The 7191-nt window shown below is 31.4% G+C and overlaps 1 long non-coding RNA gene across 1 annotated transcript; it reads left to right on the forward strand.

Moving 5' to 3' along the window:
- Positions 1–5650: 5650 nt before the first annotated feature.
- LOC147626675 (uncharacterized) lies at positions 5651–6070 on the forward strand. Its single transcript, XR_015268685.1, has 3 exons — positions 5651–5681; positions 5805–5904; positions 6028–6070. It is a non-coding gene; the product is annotated as an uncharacterized LOC147626675 (long non-coding RNA).
- The last annotated feature ends 1121 nt before the right edge of the window (positions 6071–7191 follow it).

A 7191-nucleotide genomic window follows, 5' to 3' on the forward strand; every position in this document is an offset into this window, starting at 1 on the left:
ATCCATATTCCCATTCACATCTATAGATCCACATCCATATTCCCATTCACATCTATACATCCACATCTACATCCACATATATACATACATCCACATCCACATTCCACATTCACATCTATACATCCACATCTACATCCACATTCACATACATCCACATCCACATTTCCATTCACATCTACACATCCATACCTACATCCACATTCACATCCATGCATATACATCTTCATGCATACATCCATTTTCACATTCATACATCCACACTCCAATCTCCATATCCATATCCACATGCATACATCCACATCCACATCATATATTCACATCCATATCCACATCATATATCCACATCATATATTCACATCCATATCCACATCCACATCATATATTCACATCCATATCCACATGCATACATCCACATCTACATGCTTACCTCCATTTTCACATCCTCATTTATACATCCACATCCCATATCCACATTCATACATACACATCCATATCCACATCTATACATCCACATCCACATGCATACATCCACTATCACGTCCTCATTCATACATCCACATCCACATACATACATACATCCACATCCACATTCCCATTCACATCTATACATCTACATTTACATCCACATACATACATACATCCACATCCACATTCCACATTCACATCTATACATCCACATCTACATCCACATTCACATACATCCTCATCCATATTCCCATTCACATCTATACATCCACATCTACATCCACATACATATATACATCCACATCCACATTCCACATTCACATCTATACATCCACATCTACATCCACATTCACATACATCCACATCTATATTCCCATTCACATCTATACATCCACATCTACATCCACATACATACATACATCCACATCCACATTCCATATTCACATCTATACATCCACATCTACATCCACATTCACATACATCCACATCCATATTCCCATTCACATCTATACATCCACATCTACATCCACATTATCCCTCATTAATACACATTACTTATTCCACATTCCATTTATATGTGTACTCATCCAATCACATCATTTTCCATCTCTTCACTTTAGATTCCTTCACATTACATATCATATATTCACATCCATATCTACATGCATACATCCACATCCACATCCACATTCACATCCATACATCCACATCTACATGCTTACCTCCATTTTCACATCCTCATTTATACATCCACATCCCATATCCACATTCATACATACACAGACATATCCACATCCATACATCCACATCCACATGCATACATCCACTATCACGTCCTCATTCATACATCCACATCCACATACATACATACATCCACATCCACATTCCCATTCACATCTATACATCTACATTTACATCCACTTACATATATACATCCACATCCACATTCCACATTCACATCTATACATCCACATCTACATCCACATTCACATACATCCTCATCCATATTCCCATTCACATCTATACATCCACATCTACATCCACATACATACATACATCCACATCCACATTCACATTCACATCTATACATCCACATCCATATTCCCATTCACATCTATACATCCACATCTACATCCACATACATACATACATCCACATCCACATTCCACATTCACATCTATACATCCACATCTACATCCACATTCACATACATCCACATCCATATTCCCATTCACATCTATACATCCACATCCATATTTCCATTCACATTTATACATCCACATCTACATCCACATACATACATACATCCACATCCACATCCACATTTCACATTCACATCTATACATCCACATTCACATACATCCACATCCACATTTCCATTCACATCTATACATCCACATCTACATCCACATTGACATCCATGCATATACATCTTCATGCATACATCCATTTTCACATTCATACATCCACACTCCCATCTCCACATCCACACATATATCCATTTTCACATTCCCACACATCCACATACATATATCCACATACATATATCCATTTTGACATTCCCACACATCCACATACATATATCCATTTTCACATTCCCATTCATATAACCCCATATGCCTTCACATCTAATCTTTTACATCACATCCATTCTCGCCCTATCACAACCCATATACATCTTATCCTATCACATACACTTCTTACCTTCATCCCATACACATCTTATCACATCTTAATTCATCTTATCATCTCCTAACTTGTTTCATAAGCATCTTATCACCTCTTATCACCTCTTATACACCTCTTATCACATCCTATCACATCTCATATCTATTTATAGAATATAAGAGAATTCTTATATTTGATATAAGATTTCTTTACACATTTATTTATGCATAAATTCTATTTAAGGAGATTAATACTTTCAAAGTAAAAATCAATCTTTTATGCATCTTCCTATGCATAAATTCATTTTAAATGAAAATGACACTTTTGAATTAAAATTCAATCTTTTATGCATCTTCCTATGCATAAATTCAATTTAGATGAGAATGACACTCTTGAATCAATCTTTTATGCATCTTCCTATGCATAAATTCAATTTGGTAGGAATTACACTTTTAGAATAAAAGAATTTCTCTTATGCATCTAAGTTATGCATAAAATCCATTTATGATGAAAATCACACTTTTAGTATAAAAAGACTATCTTTTATGCATACTTCTATGCATGAAATCTAAATATGATAAAAGTAACACTTTTATAATAAAATAATCAACTCTTATGCATACTTCTATGCATGAAATTCAATTGTGATAAAAGTAACACTTTTATAATAAAATAATCAACTTTTATGCATACCTCTATGCACGAAATCCAAATATGATAAAAGTAACACTTTTTTAATAAAATAATCAACTCTTATGCATACTTCTATGCATGAAATTCAATTGTGATAAAAGTAACACTTTTATAATAAAATAATCAACTTTTATGCATACCTCTATGCATGAAATCTAAATATGATAAAAGTAACACTTTTATAATAAAATAATCAACTCTTATGCATACTTCTATGCATGAAATTCAATTGTGATAAAAGTAACACTTTTATAATAAAATAATCAACATTTATGCATACCTCTATGCATGAAATCCAAATATGATAAAAGTAACACTTTTTTAATAAAATAATCAACTCTTATGCATACTTCTATGCATGAAATTCAATTGTAACACTTTTATAATTAAATAATCAACTTTTATGCATACCTCTATGCATGAAATCTAAATATGATAAAAGTAACACTTTTATAATAAAATAATCAACTCTTATGCATACTTCCATGCATGAAATTCAATTGTGATAAAAGTAACACTTTTATAATAAAATAATCAACTTTTATGCATACCTCTATGCATGAAATCCAAATATGATAAAAGTAACACTTTTATAATAAAATAATCAACTCTTATGCATACTTCTATGCATGAAATTCAATTGTGATAAAAGTAACACTTTTACATTAAAATAATAATCTTTTATGCATACCTCTATGCATGAAAAGCAATTATGCATAATATAAAAATCTTTCAATGAATATCTTTCAATTAATCTAGGATGATAATTCCTAGAATATGGTAGGAAGTCCTCTTTTCATGCTTTGAATGAAATTATTTTATGCGTAATTTTTATAAACATTTTGCCATAGCTCCGCTGCTATGACTGATAAATCTCAAATTTTCTAAGGAATAAAGCTTATCATTAAGGAAATAAATAGAATGATCTCTAATTGGATCATTAATCCATAATGGATTTAATCATCAATATTCATGAAATACATAAACTAAAAGCATAGAAAAAAGCATCAATATTCATGAGTATTTCATGAATATTGAATCATCAATATTCATGAAATACATAAACTAAAAGCATAGAAAAAAGTCATTAATTTGGTCTCAAGCATAGATTAATCTTGGATTAAGAAAAAGCTTTATGAAAAGCTTCATTTGGATTGAGAATGGATCATGAGTATGACCATTTCTTGAGTGAGAGAGAGAAATTACATAAAAACCATTTGAATTAAGCATAAATGGAAATTTATGTAATTCTTAACTATCATTAATCAATTAACTTCAAAAGCATTCATCAAATTATGTAACTCTTCACTAACATTCATCAATTAACTTGGAAAGCATTCAAAAATCATTCCAATTAAGCTTCTCAAGCTTGAGAGGGGTTAAGAAGAGAGAAACATTGAGAAATTATAGAAAATGATCAAAATTCACTAATTACCTTACAAATTGCTTGATTCTTTGTTCACGGTAGAGGCCCCCAACCAATCAATTGGTTAAGTATGTTGATGGAGCCACCAATGGGGATTGAAGAAAGAGGGAAGCTCCAATTTCTTCAATTTGGAGAGAATTTTAGAGAATAGTAGAAATTAGCATTATTTCAGCATAACTCTAGTATAGTAAAATTCTTCTATCTTTTTTCAAAGGACTCATGTTCTATTTATAGGAGAGGGAAGCTCTAACCAAAGCTAACTGAATTCTAGAATTTTTCAAATTCAGTTTGGTTGAATTTGGACTAGATTTGGACCTAGTTTGGTTACTTTTTGATTCGGTTTGGTTCCATTTTTATTTGGTTTGGTTCAAGAGAGAGGAGAGATAAAAATATCACATTATTTTTGAGTTTAAAACTCATTCAAGCATGTGAAATATGCACCTTCTTTAAAGAATTTCCCTTCCTTACATATGTGTCAAAATGGAATCATTATACCCAAAATATCTCATATTTTTAATATTGATCATGGTTTTTTTACTAATAAACCTTGTACATTTTCAACTCTTCATCTTATGTGAGCATTTACTCCTTTTTGGATACCCAAAATATCTCATATTTTTAATATTGCTCATAATTTTTTACTAATAAACCTTGTACATTTTCAACTCATCATCTTATGTGAGCATTTACTCCTTTTTGGATACCCGAGATATCTCATATTTTTAATATTGCTCATAGTTTTTTACTAATAAACCTTGTACATTTTCAACTCTTCATCTTATGTGAGTATTTACTCATTTTTGGGTATCTTCTTTTACAAATTGGATTTATCTCCTCCCTACACATGGATTGATGCTATTGGCCCATAGAAACCTTAATTGGACCATAATCCAAAAATTTCTGAAAATCTAGACCCTTAGGCTAAGGTCCTTTATACCCATTTCCAATTAATTCCAATTGCACATTGGAAAGTTCTTTTTGAATTTCTGTTTCAGGGGAACTTATTTTAATAAGATGAGATAATTTTCTATCCAGAAATATTCAAAATCTAAATATTCTCTCTCTAGAATATTTTCTCTCTCTATGCCAAAACAGGCAGAGACAAGATCTCTTATATTTCTGAAGAGGGAATTGATTACAGGGGAAGATACTAGACATCAAAAAGGGGTTGGGGGAGGAATCTTACAGTTAATCTACCCTTATTTCTTAATTCGTTTGTCCACCATTAAGAAACCCTCTTCTTTTTAACATGTAGTAGATCATTAAGAACTATGTTTATGTATCTAAAGTCACACAATATATTTTTTTCCTTTCTTGTTTAAATAACTTTTTTATCTTAGTTTATTTGCAATGGTTGTTAAAATAGTATTGGAGATGCAAAGCTCTTACAAACAAGCGAGAAAATAGACCACTTAAAGAATCTACAAAGGTACTCTTAGTACATATGAAAGTTTACTCAATAGTGCTAAAACTTTAAATATACATTGCGTATAATTTTGCATGTGACACTTTTCTTAAAATCATGTCACACCTCCTCTAAAAACTTTTATAGCTACATGTTGGGTGAGAGTCTCATGCCCTTGAATCTTCGTGAGATTGAAGATATTGAAAATAGAATGGTTATTGCACTTAACAAGATAAGAGAAAGAATGGTAAGTGATGTTTACATTTTATTACAAGTTTTATCTTTGAATGGTATGTGAAAATATTATTCAATATGGTAAAAATATCATTATTTTCTTAACATTAAATTTTTTCTATGTTCAATGATGTAGGTGCAACTATTACAAGATGAAGCTCAAGAACTTTGTGAAAGGGTAAGATTTATAAATAATAATGAGATGACGAATATCATTTTCAATCTCTGATATGTTTTATTTAATATTTAAACATTTTTTTGTTTAAATAAAATTATAAATTTAGCAAATAGAATTTTCATGAATAAATCTATAATAGAAACAAGTTAGTATTAATTGTATACTATTACAATAGACATAATAAGAACCACCATATTTACAACAAAATAACATGCATAATAAGAGTCTACAAAATATAACAAGATTAAAATTTTAAGGCCTCTATTTGTAATAAAGTGAAATGGTCTCATATAATGAATAATGGACCCAAGGTCAATGGACCATGTCCATGGAGAACACTTATGATAGTGTGAAAGGGGTGGTCATGTATATATGTCAAATAGGCTATATTTGGGGTACCTTTTGTTGATAACCAACATAATATAAGTCAATTGCTCTCTTCTCTCTCTAAACCTAGGCTAATCATCCTAATCTAGGATAATTAGGTTAATCCAAGGCTAATCTAGAAGATCTTTTCTTTCATTGGTATAAGAGCTTAGTTTTTGATCCACTTGCTTCTTGGTTTCAAGGAAATTTGAGAAATTCTTGGACTTTTTTATTTTTTTGATCAAGAAGAGGGACATGGTGATCTTGATTGGGTGAATTTAATCCTCTTGATTCATTTTCTAATCTTTTGGGGCTCTGCGTTTGCTAAGGACCAAATTTTGAGGAAGCCACTCCTAATTTCAAATCCCAGGACCAAAATTGGGAAAAATTTGCTAATCAAGATTAATGCTGATCCAAAAATGTTTTTCCCCTTTCCTCTTATTTCTTGCTTGATTTTTGAGTGATACAAGGCTTAAATCTCTAGTTAACAGCTTGCCATATCTTAGGGCTTTGACTTGCGAGGTAATAAGCTTCACAATGAGACTAACTTTGGTAACCTTCGTTGAGGATTTCTACCCGTGTGAGGGAGCTCGACAACTATGTGCATGTTCTCATCTATTGGAGCCAAATATATACCATTGGAGCTTTTCATGACTTGTGGAAGGGATTTAACATTGATTGGATAGTATAATGGTGAAAATTGACATCTATACACTCCTTCTTCCTCATGGCAAACTCGCACAGGTCACCGCCGCT

Source organism: Cibotium barometz, chromosome 22 (genome assembly GCF_041138505.1).
Source record: "Cibotium barometz isolate CiBa-2024 chromosome 22, ASM4113850v1, whole genome shotgun sequence".
NCBI classification, from domain to species: Eukaryota; Viridiplantae; Streptophyta; class Polypodiopsida; order Cyatheales; family Cibotiaceae; genus Cibotium; species Cibotium barometz.